Raw genomic sequence first — 18275 nt, 5'->3', positions numbered from 1 at the left:
CCGGCAACCGGCAAACGAGGCAGCAGCGAGGCAGAGGGCAGGCAGGGGGCACACGCAGCAGCTGGTGGCCGTGCGGCGCGGGGGTGTCCCACAAGTGGGTCACAAAAAATGATGAACACTGTGCAGAGTGTCCAGGGAGACTCAGATTGGTATGCAGAGGCAATAGTAGATAATACTAATGCTCTATTTATGGTAGTGTGGGTGAGCAGTTAGGATTATCAGAGGGTAGTTCTAAGCATTTGTTGTAATCACAGTGGCAATAATTGCGACACAGACTCAAGAATAAATCGGAGACCAATTAAAAAACTTAACACCATTTGTTATATCATTTTTAAGACCAAGAACGTTGTTCCCAGTTAAGTACTTTTTAGTTATGATTTTTCAACGTTCTAAAAATAACTCACTGTTGTGCACAATTAAGCACAATGAAAGTCTATGGAGAAAAACACAAAAATATATATAAATTCGTACAGATGGTTTTAGGGGTTCACTTTCGAGGATTAGGGCAGAAGCAGGCCAAGGTCCAAAGTTCTACCAGCGGATTGTCGGGAGCAGGATGCTGAGGTCGTTGGCAGCTGGTGCACTACAAAGAAGGGTGCACTTCAAAACAGGCTGCACAAAAGGACTTACAGGCATGTCCTGTCACCCCAAATGAGGGAATAGGTCACAAAGGCCTTAGGAAAATGGGAGCGCAGCTGGTTCATCAGTACTGACTCCAGGCGGGCTGGGTACAGAGGAAGTAGGATGTCCGGCCTTTGCGGATCAAGGCGATTCTCGCGGCCAGGGGCAACCAGGTTGCAGGGATGATTTCTGGTCATCTGGGCCCCTCACAAAGTGGATCTCAAGAGTTCTGATGTCCCTCGACTGGTGCTTGCTTCCTGAATAGTTGGAGTCCGGATTGGACTTTTCATCTCAGTGCAGGTTGCGGGGGGTCTGGTGCCCCAGGAATTGCTATGGCATGACTTCGGTAGGTCCTGGTGTCTTTTTGCAAGGAGGGGGTGACAGAACTGACCCTCTAGAGCTGGTGTACCACTTCTGGTTTGGCTGCTGCATTGGCATTGCCACGGTGCTGCAAGTCCGTTAACTGGACTCTGTGGGTTCAGTGCCTGCAAACTGCAGGGGAGTAGTTCCTCTGCTCCAAAGGAGTTCCCTGGTGATTGGCAAATGATTGGAGGTGTTCTGGGGTTCTTCAAGGCCTCATAGCAGCAAGACAAGACAGTACACCATGATGGTCGAGTCCATCTGCAGCAGGTACTCTGTTCTCGGGTCAGCAGCTCTTTTTTGTCTGTTTTCTTCTTTAGTCCATTGAATCTAAAGTTTAGAGTCCAGGGGTGCCACCTACATACTAAATTTAGGGATGTTGTGGGGACTGCCAGGTAGCAGCCAATGGGCCACCTACCTTCAGAGTGCCTACACCCTCTATTTGACCACTTCCTTTGGGAGTGGGCACAACTCTGATAATAATTGGATAATTCTCCCTCAAACCAAGATGGAAGGAAATGAAAAGTGGGGTCCACATCGTCTTTCCCACCTTAGGGGTGGTGTTGCCTGAATGGAGAAACACTGCCAAATTTACCTGCCCGTCCTCCTACCAAATGTGGAGCAGGAAATGGGGGTTTGCATCCTTCACTAGCTGGAGATGCCTGGGTTGCATCTCAAAGGCAGCATCACCTTTGAAGCTTCCCACCTTGGAAGGCAATCCTGTCCTGAGGGAGATGTGTAGCACTTCCACCCAGAGCAGGCTTTGTTTCGGGCCTTTGAGAGCACTGTCCCTCACCCCTTGAGGGGTCACAAACATGTCTGGTGGTAGCAGACTTGCTAAGACTAGTGAGAGACTACACCAGTGCTTGGAAGTTCTTCACGGAAACCTCTATAGGGTTTCATGTGGGCATGTATTAATAGATTCAACACTGACATTAGTGAGGATTTATTACAACAAGATGTTTGGCACCAAACATCTTAGGGTACTATGAAGCCATCATGCAGCTATGAAACTCGTGATGACAAGCACCCAGACCATGTACTCTCTATGCCTTCCCTGTGCACTTACAGTATCCAAGAATGGCTCAGATATTGTAGAGTCAGATCTGCTCAGGCAGATATGACCACACTTGTGGTATAGTGCACCCTGTCTTGGGGTAAAAATCCTGCAGTAGGGGTGATTTACCTATACCTAATGCAGATTCTAGAGGCATGGCACACAGGGAGGTGAGCCATATCGACTCTTCAGTTTTCTTGGCACATAAACACGCAGCCTGCAATGGCAGTTTGCATGGTTTGGTGAGAGGTCCCTAGGGTGGCACAATTTGTTCTGCAGCCCTAGTGGACCCTCTTCAGTCCCAATGCCGTAGGTACCAGGGGTACCATTTACTAGGGACTTACAGGGTTTGGTGGCATTGTGCCAATTGTGGTGCAGTTTTAGGAAGGAGATCTGGCACTAGGCCCTGGTTATCAGGGACCTAGTGCATGTTCATTTGAAATCACATCATGTTCCAGGCAAAAGTGGTGGCTAACCATGTCAAAAGAGGCACTTTCTCACAGTACCCAACGCAAACACGTAAACAACCAAAGAGTACAGACATAGTACTTGGTCTCTGCTCCATGGGCGGAAATGAGAGACAAAAAGGAGTACAAAAATGAAGGATTCACCACTAGCAATTAAGCATTTTGGAATGGCAATCCAAGCAACAAATTAAAAAGCAATGGATGGAATGTAAGCCCACAAGGTGTATACAGCAGGTCTCAGAGGCTCACCTAAAAATTTATTGATATCAAATAATTGCACCAACAGAGTTTTTCTCCAGAATTGTAATAATTCAATATCCATTTTGAATTTTCTGAGGAATATTTAAAAACCTGGTCACCTAGTCAACTACACCTGGTTCCGATAAAATTATAAGCCTGTTATAAATGGGGCATAATGCATTGCCTACAATAAATCAATATAATTCTATATCTTACTCTGCTACAACTTACCCCAACACAAAACCAATTAAAAATATGCAACAATGTTTTAAAATTTAAAAAATGATTAGCTTGTGAAGTATATTTTCAATTTTTTATGAGTTGTGTGTAGTGGTGCTCTAAGACTACACCCTACTTCATGCTGTGTGTTCACGCTTGTATCCTCATTAGATAGGACACAGGCGCCATAGGCTAATCATCGAAAGGGCAGGGCATCCTTCCCTTCTGTGTCTCTTTTAAAAGTTTCTCTTGGACCACCTGTTTTGCAGCCCTTACCAATTTAAGATTGCTTGCCCACCTGTGCACCCTTGGACTTGGTACCCCAAAACAAAGAAAACCATGGGTGATCCCTTCCCCCGGCAGATTGGCATTAACTGTTTCATCATATAGTGACAACCAAAAATTCAAACGGTCCAGCTTAATGGGCGTACAAGATTTTTTCTCTAAATCCTGACTCCCACTGCCCCTAAACCAGGAACCCTAATTCGGCTGCTGGGCCTAGCCGAAGCCCTTCTGCTGCTAGTTCCAATGCCTGGTAGAACTATTAAAATGGTTTCTTGTGCCATAGTAATTGATATGGGGGTGTTTGCGGGCACATTTGGAGCATGTGTGCCAAAATGTACAAAATTCCCTAGCGCATAGCCCTTTACTGAATTCCCTATTATTAGTTGGAGCTACCTGTCCTGTCTTGGTTGTACCGACCTGAAAGGGACGATACATGAAAGGCAGACCACTGACAGTAACTATAGTCTTGCCAAATTTCAAGGGGACCATGGCATGAGGCTAAAGGTCCTCTTCCACCTCCCCCCACTGTGCCACTGCCATACGTGCTCTAATCTCATTGTCGTATTGAGCCCATGCATAACCCCCATAATTTATTTGTGCTTTTATTTATAGTGTATGTGTACTTAAATATTACCACACACCTTTCTGGGTGTTTTCCACAGTAAACACTGGCATGGATTAAGACGGCTGCGTCCAGTTGTCAATTGTCAGAGGAACCCTTGGACGCTTTGCCAGTTCATGCTCCTCTTACTTGGATCCCTCTTTAGCCCTCATCTCCCTGTGTAATAGTTTCAGCATCTCAGCATATTCCCCGTTGCATATTTTCTTCTTTAGTAGCCAACATAAAATGCGCTCCCAACACCTTTAAAACCCCCATGTATGAAATCTTCTTGATTTTCAGATCAATGCTTTCTTTCCTTTCTACCTTTTCCACTGCTTTCTCATTGTTCTCACTCCCTTCCGCCCCCACCCTTCCCTGTCCCTGTCACTGGAATCCCTGTGCCTCCATCTCCTTTCCCCCTTCGACCCCCGTCTTTGTATCCCCAACCCCCAGGCCTTGTGGCCACAAACGTAAGTCTCCTCCGACAAGTAAATTGCGAACAAAAAACCCTAATGCCACCTCAAAGGAAGACCAGGTAAAAAGCTCAAAGACCAACGGCCACATGCATCAAGTGAATTTGGAGTCGCAAACGGTGCGAATCGGAAAAATCGGCCGTTTGCGATTCCAAATTCACTTTTTGGTATGCATGTAACAATTTTTAAAAAACCGCAATTTTTTGCATTTCCTAAAAATGCAATTGCATTTAAGGAATCGCATTTGTGCGATTCCTTAAATGCAATGCATGAATTTTTTTAAAAATGCGAATTCGGAAATAGGAGGTTCAAATTAACACGAGGTTGACCCACGTGTTAATTTGCGAAATCTTTCAAAAATGCTCAAAAAAGCATTTTTGAAAGTGTCATGTTACACACACACATGTCCTTTGGACATGTGTGTGTGAAACTTGCACTTAAAAAAACATTACAAGGGTGCAGGGGGGGGGGGTCCTTTGGACCCCCCTCAGCACCCTTGAAATGCATCAACAAATTGCGGTTCGCAAAATAAAAAATTGCAAAAAGGCATTGATTGGCCCATAGGAATCAATGTAATACCATTCCTTAATTGCGATTCGCAATTAAGGAATCGCAAATACCGAAAATTAAGAAATCCTAAAAACTTTCGAGATTTCTTGATGCATAGGATTCTGCAATTCCTAAATTGCGATTCCTTAATTTTCGCAATTTAGGAATTGCAAAATCCTACAATGATGCATGTGGCCGCTAATGACCAGCCACCGTGTTACCCAACCAAATGGTGGCTGGTCTAGAAAATGGTGCACTATATATCCTCTGGGTTACAAAATGTGCACTATATATCCTCTGGGTTACAAAATAGCCTAAAGAATGGAGTAGTTGCTTGGACTGCTCCAGTCCCCAAAATTACCTGGGGGCAGGCCTGCCCACAGTCGGCTGCCTTCAAGATCCCAATGTACTGATCAATAGTGAAACCATGCTTTTCACCACTGTGCCGGTTCAAATATTGTTTTTCCATTTAACAGGTCGTACAATCTAGAAACATTGATGCAAAATTGCCTAAAAATTGGCGCAATTTGTTTCATTTGGGTCTCGAAGTATAAAGGAGTCTCTGAAGCATGAACAGGTTTGGGCTTCCATAGATGCAAGATAACTGTCAGCGTGCGCCACCTAGTGGATGGTGCCATGGAATGGCAAAAGATCCGATGCTTTGCTTTTTGCATTTCCTTGCACAGTGGCTACCGAAAATCCTTGAACCATTTCTAAGCATGAGAAGAGCTGGTGAATGGCCATGCCAGAGACCACTCACGGAGGAAATGGGGATTAAACTAGGGGTAAAATGACTGTTCATTCTACTAGTACTTGAACTCAACCCCACAGAGTTGATTTGCTATCGCCGGACCACGTATTTCAGGAAAAATCCAGCTGTCTTGCACCCGGGGGCCCATCCACTTAGCCAGATGTCAAACAGTATTCTGTGATGACAACCAGATGCAGACGCTGCCACGCAATGAAATTATCATTTTATTAATTACCCTTTAATTAGTTGAATACGGCGAGGAACATGCAGTAATTTAGTCATAATTGGTCTGACAAGAACTCAATACTTACAGGGAAGAAAAGTGTTTGTGGGACTGCCTGTCATGAATAACAATTATGCCTCTGACAATGCCATTTTACTATGAAGAGGCGCGTGTTACATCATGTACTTCTCCCTCAGAAGAGGGCCCGCTCGCGGTAGAATCACGAAAAAAAAATATTTAGCTAAAGTGATGACTGCAATGCATTATGTCTACACACAATTAGAGTATAATTAAGTATGAAAACATAATTATAGCTGTTTTATTGCTGTTTTTCACAACTGGACAGCACTTTTACAGATAACGCATTCTTTAAGAGAAAAAAATCCTTTTGTGTTCTTAGACAAACATGAAACAAAAACAATACCTGCATGTTTAAGGACGAACACACCAGCCTTTTTGAAAAGTGGCAATTATTATGTTTGTGTTTTTAGACCAAATTATTGGGAAAAACCTCTACTGTCATTCTTGAAAAAGTGAACTGTAGTCATGAGTAAAGGCATCATGCTTGAAAGCAAAAGATTATCTAATGTATGGTGTAGCAAGAGGGGGGGCGGTCGCCCCGGGAGGCACGAGTATTTGAGGGTGGCGGCCTCCCCCCCTCTTACCTGCGGCCCTCGTGGGCCGATAAGCACAAGAATCGCTCAAGCACCCACCCCTCACCCCCCCCCCTCTCTTAGATGCACCCGCCGCGGGACTGCAGGTGCAAGGACCGCCATTGGGCGGCACAAGGCCTAGCTGCGCCACTGATGGATCCCACAAAATGAAGGGCATTGGATCATGTCGCCCCTACGTCCATGTGATTTGTACTAGTGAAGACCAGGACTATAAACTGTGGCCCTGGGTGGCATAGAGCAGTGGTGCTGGAACAATTTTCAGAGTGGGGGTGCTGTCATCAATGTTACATCACTATACTCTTAGGGACTGTGAAACATGCGTCATACAAAGAATGAGCGCAGCAAATGAGCCACGCCCATTCAGCAAGAGAAGGGTAAGGATGTATGTAGCATGTAGTTGGTAGTGAATTTTGTAGCACCACCTTCACAAATATATTACATAAGCAGGCTGTGGTAGCACATTGTCATTAACCGACAGCACAGTTTTCATTGAAAAGTTCATTAATTTGGCACAGCCATAGTTTTACGTATGGTTTTATTGTTATCATTATCTCACTACATTACATGTCACATTGCATTTATTCAGTCTTGAAAATGATCTGAAAGCATCAGGGTAAGCGTGACATACTTCAATGACAAAGTAAACAAGTAACCACCCCCATGCAACTACCCTCAATAACTACCCTCCCCAGTACCAATAGTTATTCAACTAGAAATACCTCTGTGTCTGCGTGTGGGTCATTCATTGTGTGTGTTCTTCTCTTTCAGAGTCTGTGAGTCTCAATATCCGTGAATAACGGAGACATGTAAGTTCTTGAAATTCTTGGGAAAGTAACGCTAGGAATGTGCGCCAAGTTGTCCTAAATGTGTCTATCCGGCCGGTGAGTGTAAGGGTAAGTCTCTCCATCCCCAAGACACCCCACAGATGGTGTAACCAACCCAGGTGTGTCTGTATGGTGGTTGAACCCCAGTGGTAGAGGGTGGTTTGGTGTGCTGCACCTAGCGTAACTCCTATCAGGCGTCCTCTACAGGATGCTAGAGGATAGGTCAAGGGCTTAGGGAGGCCAAGCAATGTGTATGATGGGAACCTAGGGAGCTGTGTTGAAAGGTGGGTGTCTCGGTCATTTAGGTCCGAGTCCCAGAAAGCTGTTATTTTGGTGCACTCCCAGAAGGTATGGGTAAGCGTACCGTTCTCCCCACACTGCCACCAGCATTCGTCACTATGGGCTGGGCTGTCCCGATGAAGCCTTACTGGTGTAAGGTACCTGTATGAGGTGATTTTCAATGCTGTCTCAGTGCCTGCTATGTTATAGGCTGTGTGTGTCGTGCTCTGTTATATATGTCTTTCCACTCCTGGAAGTATCCTTGCTCATCCTAGGTCTTTTAGCTGCCCAAACAAAGAGGTGCAGAGCGGCTTGCATAGTCGAGGGAGGGGGGGTTAATAGCAGGGCTTGGAAGAGAAAAAGTATTCTAGGTAGGGTAGTAATTTTTAAGGCCACAATGCGGCCCATCAGAGAAAGCGGATAGTGCCTCCATTGCTCGAGTTCAGTGCACACCCTCTTCGTCAATTCTTGCTAATTGAGAGAATGTGTGTGCTCCACAGAGTAGCAAAGTTGAACCCCCAGGTATGGAATGGACTCTGTTGCCCAGCTGACCATGTCTGTTTATTGCACAGTTTCAACTGCAACTTGGGGAACTGAGATACTGAGGACCAGAGACGTATGACTGTTCATGCGGAACCCTGAGGCTGCACCTAAATCCTACATCTCTCTTAAAAAGTGGGGCAGGCTCTCCTGCGGTCAGCAAACATGACCATTATATTGTCTGCGTACAGACTGATCCAGGGCTCTTCCCCTCCAAGAGGAATTCCTTAGATGCCAGGATGATCTCTCATCCGCTGTGCAAAAGGTTCTATATATAGGGCGAAAAGGAGGGGAGATAGAGGGCAGCCCTGCCTTGTACCCTGTTGTATGAGGAAGAAATCTGAGCTGTACCCGTTCACCCTCACTACATCCACTGGAGAACTATTGCTGCTCAGAACCCAAGCTCGGAAGCATTCCACCCAGCCGAAAGTGTGCTAACGTTGCGGACAGAAATGGCCAGTGAACCTGGTGAAACGCTTTCACAGTGTCACCCGGAAAGTAGCATGTTGGCCCTCTAACTCAATATGGATGGCGTTGTCTAGGGAGGCAGCTTGATATTCAGTCATGCGGGTAGTCTCCGCTGAACGCAGATAATGAGAAAGAGCTTCAGGAGGGGAGCCTGCTCCGAATAGAGAGACGGCTCGAATTCTCTAAAGTGCACCACTAACTGGGCATCTCCCTTAATCTCTTCTCCTTCTCTTGATAGGAGAGAGTACTGTCTAGGGGTTTGAAGTTTGGTCACAAGGAGCCTTCTGCATTTATTCCCGTTTATGTAAAAGGAGTGTTTTAGCTGGAGAAGTGAGTAGTCAGCCTTATCCAGATCTAAGCTCACCAATTGTTTCCCTGTACTCCCTAACTGGTGCCAAATCCTGGGGGCCCTTGTGCGATGGTGTATGTGTTCTAATTCTTGGACCTGCTCTTGAAGTTCCGCCCTTTTTGCCTTATGGTGGCGATTTTCAGCTGCAGCGATTGCTACAATTACCCCTCCAATGATCGCCTTTAAAATGTCCCATAGGTTAGATGGGGAGATGTCTGGGGTGTCATTACATTGAATATAATCTCGTGTTGCCTTTTGATTCTGCGTGACCACCTCCGGTTTTTGCAACAGAGTCCCAGAGTCTCCATCGTTGCCTTGTTTCCCTTTGCATAGGATTATGTAGCTCCAGAATTAGACCTGAGTGATCTGAAAGAGATCTCACCATGATCTCCACTCACCGTGTACATTGCTGTATGTCCTAAGTTCCCAGAGTGTAATCCAAGATGGCATATGACTTATGAGCATATGAAAAAAAGGTATAGTCCTGGGTTTGGGGATGTGAAGCCCTCCAGAGATCAATCAACCCCATCTCCCTTAGCCAATCCAGTCCCTCCCCTGTCAAAGCCCCGGACAATCCCTCTGCGGAACCAGAACGGTCTAGGTTATTATTGAGGACTTTGTTAAAGTCACCCCCTATAAAGACTAGGTGATCTTGGGACGTGAGGATCTCCTCTAGGGCAGTTTGGATGAATTGCTCCTGCCCCTTATTAGGTGCACACAGTGATCCCAGGGTAAGGGTCCGGGCTCCCAAATGTATTTGGTATACAAAGAGGTATCCTTTAATATCAATACGTTTGGGACCAATTATTTCCTGGAACCTACGGGCGAAGAGTATTGCCACCCCTGCTGCCTTGCATCCTGTAGAGGAGAAGTAATGGTGCGGGAATGCCTCAGATTTAAGCCTGTGGACATCTCTTGCTAAGAGATGGGTCTCCTGAAGGAGACAAATATCACCCTCAGTATGTTCTAAAAATGATAGGACGGCCCTCCTTTAGACAGGGTTGTTCAGTCCCTTCACATTGAGGGAGAGTACCCTCAGGTGTTCATCGGGCATCATAGTATAATGGTGCTATCATGCTGGGTGTCTCTCTATTATTCTTCTGTTCTTGACAGTGTACTTCTGTACATGTTAAACCCTTACGACCCGTGAGCATATGTGAAGTAGCTACAACTTCAGCTACTTCTGGAACGCTTTGTACTGCTGTAAATTGGTACTTATCAACTGCTAACAATTGAACAAAAACACCAATAAAGCCTCTGGAAGGGGTGTCCCCGCCACTCCCAGAGTGAGACAAAAGATGGGGTCCATGGTGCCCAGTAGCGCTCAAGAGGAGACCTTCCCCTTCCCTGCTACGGATGGCTTCTGTCATGTATCATCCCAGGTTAAGATTTAGCCTCAGCCTCTTCATCTGCACGGTCGTGTGTCGGATCTGCAGCCAGCCTCTCCAACACTGCCTTTCTCTCTTGAGCTAATATAGCTGAATCTGGCTTAGTGGTCTTCTTCTCCATCTCAAATGTCTACTAGGCCTGGACCCTATTCTTGTGTTGTTCCCAGGCGGTCCCACGGGAGGGTCTATCCTGAGCAGGTCGCAGGCTGCTTTACAGGAGGGCAGTTGATGGGCCTTCCCTTCCCAACTGAAGATCAGCTGGAAAGGATGGCCCAATGAATATGAGGTGTTGTGTTCTCTAAGATAGGCTGTCACTGGGTGGAACTCTCTCTTCTTCTGTAGGGTGATCACCGAGAGGTCCTGAAAAAGTTGGAGTGAGTGTCCACGAAAGTGAACCGGGTTGGTGACTCTCACCTTTCGAAGAGTGTACTCTTTCGGGGGAAAGCTGTGCACGCATGCTTGAATCTCCGGAGGAGGCAAATTCATAGCCCTAGGTAGGCCCACTCAATGGACCCTATCCAATCTGATGTCAGAGGACTGCATGTCTCCCAGGATCTGTGCAAAAAGCTCTGTCACGTATCCCTCCACACTTACTGCCTCTGCGGCCATTGGAGCATTCCGGATTTGGATGTTGTTACATCTTGATCTGTTTTTGAGTTCCGAAGGTCTATCTGTTGGTCCACGTGTCGAATGAGTTCCTGTCTAAGCTGCTCAATTTCTTTTTCTCTTGTGATCTCGTGGTTCCCTAGGGCATCCACTCTGTCCCCTATTTCTGACATCTCTTTCTGTACCCCTTATAGATCCTGCTCCAAGTTTCTCTTAATCACCTGTAATTCCTCCCTCAGGGTTGTATACAGGGTCTCCATCTATGTCCTGGTGATGGGTGCATCCCCTCCATCATCCTCATTTTGGGGTGGGGGTCCACCGGAGGATCCAGCAGGCTCCGTAGAGGGGGACAGGCTGTTTGGTGAGCATATGTTTCACTGAGTGATCTTTCTTGGTTCGGGCCACTGACATGTCTGTTCCTGCAAACTGGGGGGCCGAGGGCGTCAACTGTGCTGTGTGTGTGTAGGCCCCTTTGACCACCACTGAAGTTCAGCAGAGTATCAGGTCACATCTACCGCGCGGGCAAAGCGTGGCCGCTGCCCGGGGGACTCTATGGTCGCATATATGCTGGCTCTGACCTCCTCCTTATGTAGTTGTGACACCCGCTGTGTTCTCAGGACAGAAATCCAACTGGTGACTCCTGGTTTAGGTGCTGATTGCTTGGTAGGGCCGGAGATGCACAGCGTGGTGTTCCTCCTCATTCAGCACCATACGTGGGTCCTCGTAGCTCAGGGAGGTAATCTCTCTCGCCAGCATCGGTGGTTATCGCTTTGCTGCCTGGAATCACCTGCTACATGGACCACCTTTGAATCCTAGTGATCTGAAGAGGTTACTGGGTATGTCCCAGTGCGGTTGCTGGTGCATTCATGCGAACATCACCTGCCGCCAGCCCTCTCCTGGATGCATGTGATCTTCATTCATAATATGTATCTTCCTGTAAGGTAAGCCCACGCCTAGCTCTGGGTGGGAGAGACCCTGCCATCTGGTATGCCTGATAGCCTCTGTTTCTGCAGGCCCCTGCTGTGGCGAGTAATAGATCAATCTCCGAAGTGCAGGTCACACCTCCCACTCCTCTACTGTTTTCTGGTTGTCGGTGGGGGCCGATATGTCTCCCGGGGCTTCTCTGCGTGGGGGAGCGGGAGATTCCTGCATGTGTCGCCGCCTGGGCACACTGCTCTGCAGTCTACTCGGCACCGTTGTCGATGCCCATTGCCCAGACGTTTCAGATGTACCTAGGGTGACCAACCGTCCGTAAATTTCATGGACAGTCCGTAATTTCGGCCGTCTCTCCGTTGTCCGTGAAGGATTCTTTAACGGATGCCATTTGTCCGTCATTTTAACAGGGCACCGGTTGCCCCACCCTAAAGCCGGCACAGCTTGCACCCACCTCCCTTCTTCACTCCGATGCTGCACCAAAGCTCCTCAGATACTCAGCAGCATTGGAGAGGCACAGCGGGATGGCACCCCTCACACCTCCAGCACTTGATGAGCTGTTAAGAGGTGCTTCGAAGGTGACTGAGAGGGAGGGGCTGAAGGTTCAGGAGCAGCGACATCTATTCACATGCAAACAGCCCTGAATGCATCATGTCTCTGCTATTTGAGGGGGGCTCACACATTCCATTTCTACCCAGGGCCCCAAACATCCTAGACTCGGCCAGATTACACCCCTGATTACACCGAGGCAGCATGTGCTTCTCTTCACCGAGCTTAATTACTGTCACTAAATTGTAAGCAAACCTCGGTTCTTCAAATATGCAGTCTATAATGTAATACAATAAAGAAATGGCACAATCGCACCCACACTGATTTACAAAGTATGGAGGAAAATCAGTTCAATCAGTTCTCTTAGAGTATCTCCTGTAAGTACTGTACATCACAGTGGGGGATGGCATTTTGGACAGAGAGCCTGTCTTCTCGTTGTCTTGTGCAGGAGTGGGCAAGAGCCCAAGATGATACTAGAATACTGCATGCCCACCCCTGTGCCCACCCTGGTGGATCCTGTTCACTCTCCTGTGATGGCTCCTGCCCTCCCCTCAGTGATGGCTCCTGTCCCCCCATGTGGTGGCTCCAGTCCTACCCCCCGCCTGTGATGGCTCTTGTCCCCCCATGTTGTGGCTCCAGTCCACCCCCGCCTGTGATGGCTCTTGTCCCCCCCTGTGGTGGATCCTGTCTCCGCCCTGGGTGGCTTCTGTCCCTGTCCTGGAACAGCCCCTGCAGCGAGGGTGAAGTTCTTGATGGGCCTCTTCTCAAACGGGCTCAGCTCAAAATTAATATGGAAATATGGGCGAGTAAGTAAGTGAAGAGATGGGTGAATGGCTGGATGAATTAGTGAAAGGGTGAATGGATGAATGAAAGATTGAATAAATGGATAATGAGAGGATGGATGGATTGATGAGTGAGGGGATTGATGGAGAGAAAATGTAAATAGCTGGATGTATGGGTGGAAGGGTAGCAGGATGATGGATGAGGGGAAAGATGGATGAGGGGAAGGATGATGGATGAGGAGATGGATGGATGGATGGATGGATGGATGGAGGGGAAGGATGGATGAGAGGGAGGATAAATGGATGGGATGGATGGATGGGTGAGGGGAAGGATGGATGAAGGATGAAAGGAAGGATGGATGAGGGGAAGGATGGATGGATGAGGGGAAGGATGGATGGATGAGGGGATGGATGGATGGATGAGGGGATGGATAGATGGATGAGGGGATGGATGGATGAGGGGAAGGAAGGATGGATGGATGAGGGGAAGAATGGATGGATGAGGGGATGATGGATGAGGGGATGGATGGAGGGGATGGATGGGTGGGTGAAAGGATGGATGGATGGATGATGAGGGGAAGGATGGATGATGAGGGGAAGGATGGATGGATGGATGATGAGGGGAAGGATGGATGGATGGATGATGAGGGGGTGGGTGAAAGGATGGATGATGAGGGGAAGGGTGGATGGATGGATGATGAGGGGGTGGGTGAAAGGATGGATGGATGATGAGGGGAAGGATGTATGGATGATGAGGGGAAGGATGGATGGATGATGAGTGGGAGGGTAGAAGGATGGATGGATGGATGATGAGGGAAAAGGATGGATGGATGATAAGGGAAAAGGATGGATGGATGATGAGGGGAAGGATGGATGGATGATGAGGGGAAGGATGGATGGATGGATGGATGATGGGTGGGTGAAAGGACGGATGGATGGGGAGTGGGTGGGTGAAAGGATGGATGGATGATGAGTGGGTGGGTGAAAGGATGGATGGATGATGAGTGGGTGGGTGAAAGGATGGATGGATGGATGAGTGGGTGGGTGGATGGTGGGTGGGTGAAAGGATAGATCAGTGGATTGGATGGTGGGTGGGTGAAAGGATGGATGAGTGGGTGGGTGGATGGTGGGTGGATTGTTGGGTGGATGATGGGTGGGTAGGTGGATGAGTGAAATTATGGATGGATTGATGGATTGATAAGTGCAAGGGTGAATGAATGGACATATGAGTGAAAGGGTGGATGTAAGGATGGATGAGTGGGTGAAAGGGAGGGTAGATGGACAAAAGGATGAATAGATGTGTGAAGGAGTGAAATGATAGATGGATTAATGATAGGGTCAATGGATGGATTCATGAGTGGATGAGTAGATGGATGGATGGGTGGGTGGATCTATGGATGGAAGGAAGGATGGCTAAGTGAAAGGGTCAATGGAGAGAGAAAGGGAGGGTGGATGGATGACTAAAAGAGTGGATGGGTGGAAGGATTAGTAAGTGAAAGGATGGCTGGATTGGTGAAAGGGTAAATGGCTGAATGGATGAGTGAATGGATGGATGGGGTGAAGAGTGGATGGATAAGTGTACAGATGGATAGGGTGAAAGGGTGGATGGGTAGATAAGTGTACAGATGGATAGGGTGAAAGGGTGGATGGTTGGATGGATAATGGAGGATGAGTGAAAGGATGGATGAGGGGATGGATGAAGGGATGGATGAGTGAAATGATAGATGGAGGGATACATGATGGATAGGTTTGCAAATGGTTGAATATGTTTGGAAATGGCTGGGCTTACTTATATACTATTGCGCGGCCTCTGATGTGTCTGTAAAACGTACTTGAAGTTTTGTCCTGAATTTTGACCTCCTGTCCTGAATTTGTGTCCTGAATTTTGACCCTTTGTCCTGAATTTTTACACTCACCGTACTGAATTTGGTCACCAATTTGTGCATTTCACGGAGGCTTAGCACTTCCAGCAATTGTATCCAGCTCTCTTACCGGATCCCTTTGATTCCTCGGACATTGCTCGCGGTACCCGCTTCGCGGGTCCCGCTTCGCTTCTGGGGGCTCATCTCGTCATCTGCAGTACCTGTGGGACAGCGGCTCCTCTTGGAGGTAGGGACAGCGCGGTAGCGTGCAGGGCTGCGAGCGAGTGCGGGCGCAGGACTCCAAGTCCCAGGAGCGCCCGCCAGACCCAATTGCAACCACCTGGGCCGCTCTCCCTGCACGCTCCGCCCCACCTTCCCTCGTCAGCAGCATTAAAGCCTCCACATCGCTGCTACTGCCGTGTCACCAATTTGTGCATTTCACGGAGGCTTAGCACTTCCAGCAATTGTATCCAGCTCTCTTACCGGATCCCTTTGATTCCTCGGACATTGCTCGTGGTACCCGCTTCGCGGGTCCCGCTTCGCTTCTGGGGGCTCATCTCGTCATCTGCAGTACCTGTGGGACAGCGGCTCCTCTTGGAGGTAGGGACAGCGCGGTAGCGTGCAGGGCTGCGAGCGAGTGCGGGCGCAGGACTCCAAGTCCCCGGAGCGCCCGCCAGACCCAATTGCAACCACCTGGGCCGCTCTCCCTGCACGCTCCGCCCCTCTCACTTGTACCCAATATAAACAAGTCACTTAACCCGCTGCGCGGGAGCGACCGGGAGAAGCCCGGGACAAGGGCGGGCCCGTTTTAGCCCGTTCTAGACCGAGAAAGACCGGACCGGGCCTCCCCTCTTGGTCGCGTGGTTCCTTAATCCGTTGTCAAGTATTAATATTTAAAATTTTGTTCATTTATTTATTTATTTATTTTTTTTTTTTGCCCCCATCCTCCTGACCAGGGTACCTTTTTGAACAATGTCTACACGTGTAACTCGTTACACGGCCAAAAATGCTAAAAAAGTCACAGGAACATTGGACGATTTTATAACAAGGACTAACACAAGTATTGATAATGAGATTTCTAAACTCCAACACAGAGTTTCCTTGGAACTGGAGGAAGCAAGGAGACTATCTATTGACTTAGGCTTGGGCAAAAAATCTTCTTTGGGCAGCATTGCCTTAGCTAGGAATCCGGAACGCTCCGTTGCTACTAAATCCGTTGTCATACCGGCCGAAGTCCATCCAGTTCCCGAAGAAATTTTGCCACCTGTTAATGTTTCACCTGATCACTCTGAAGAAACACTCGAAAGGAAGCTACCTGTATCATCTCCTAAAGTGGATATGACATTGAAGGATAATGAAATCAAAGACAATGAGGACATCAATAAAGTTATGTGCTCCACTAAGGTAATGCCACCACAAAAGAGAAAATGGAGGTTTGGGTCAGCGTACCTTAGGAAAAAAGCTAAAGTGGCAAAAAGCCAGTGTTTAACAGCTTGGTCTAATCCACAGGGAGGTACGAAAGGTCTATTTTTTCAGTCATTACCCACCATAGAGCTGTCTAAAAAAGTCAATGTGATCGAAATTAAGAATACATCCGATGTTGTTAATATTGATGTGCATGATGCTCCAATGCTAGAGAAAATAGGCACACCTCTGCTAGAATTGGAGGGGGGAAGGAGGATTTCGTTAAAACTGTATGGGAGACCTTAAAAAAGCTATTAAAGCCCCTCGAAGTTAGGTTATCTAGTATTGAAAACCAACTTTTGGAATTGGAGAAAAGTATTATTACTCTGTCTAGTATTAGCTTAGACACTTGTGGCACAAAGCCACAGCCTTCAGATGCTGCTTCTAGCAGCCCACATGTCTCCATTTGTCCCGTGCCTTCTAAAACAAATATGGGTGTTAAACAAACTACTATAAAGAGTGTTCCTAAAGTAGTTGCTCGTGAAGTGACCCAAGTCTACACTTTTTCTGCTACCCCCTTGGTTCAACCTAAAGGTAATAATGCAAATAACCTGAATGGTAAAGGTCCTGCCCCTGTAGCGAATATAGGAACTGTGGGTACTAAAAATGTGAGCCCTCCCAAACTGATTGTTCCCAACCCCCCTGTATGTGTTGCATCTACCCCTAGGGTGACTTCATCAAACAAAAACATGAAAAAGACTATACAAAACCATCACACCTTCCAATCTAGCAAAATTCCAAGGGGAGGATTCATAGATCTTCCACCTGATGCAAGCCCTTTTGTAATTGTACTAACTGGGGTTCCTGAGCTATTTATTTATTTATTTATTTATTTATTTATTTATGATATTTGTAGAGCGCATACAATGGCCCAAGGGCGTCTCGGCGCTAAGTGTCTGAGTGTTTACCCTGGAAAATGAATGATTTATTGACTAAAGAGCCAGGTCTTAAGTTGTTTCCGAAAGAACCATAGAGATGAACTGGCTTTAATCGTTGGTGGCAGAGTGTTCCATAGCTTAGGGGCTGAAACCAAGAATCTTCTATCGCCCCATGAGACCGTTTTTGTCCGGGGTATAACAAGATCTCCTGAACAAGATGACCGTAATGTTCTGAGCGGGCGATAGAGGGTCAGATTACGGACAAGATGTGCTGGTCCTTGGTTGTGCAACGCCTTATACACAATACACAGGGTCTTGAACTTTATCCTATTTCTGATGGATAACCAATGCGAGGAAAATTTCTTGTCCTTGAAAAACAAGGTAATATATTGGCTAAAGGAGAACAAGCCAATCTCAAATCACACAAAAAGCAAAATCCTCATGGTAAGAAGGGTACCGTGGATCGGTTCTACACATAAAACCACCACGGGCGACTGTATTGTCGTTTCATTTGAGGGTTCTCTTACCGCCCAATATATCTGTTCACAAACTGCTTATGCAGGCACATCCCCCATTGAAGTAAGGCCCCTAACATTCTTTTATCCTCCTCTGAGGCACACGAATAATGGAGGAAACTGGACTATGGTTAATTACCATTCCATGCCTGGTACGAAACATGGCAGACATGGCATTGGGTGGAATGGTGTTTCTACCTATAATAGGTTCAGTCCTCTGGATGGAGTTGATTGACTCCTAATCCAGAAAATTTGGCCTACCAGTAGACACGCCACTGATCATCTAGTTGATACTGAGGGTACCGCTATTAAATCTGC

The sequence above is a fragment of the Lissotriton helveticus genome, chromosome 4_1, assembly GCF_964261635.1.
Source record: "Lissotriton helveticus chromosome 4_1, aLisHel1.1, whole genome shotgun sequence".
Lineage (NCBI taxonomy): Eukaryota > Metazoa > Chordata > Amphibia > Caudata > Salamandridae > Lissotriton > Lissotriton helveticus.
Note: the sequence above shows the minus strand (reverse complement) of the source record.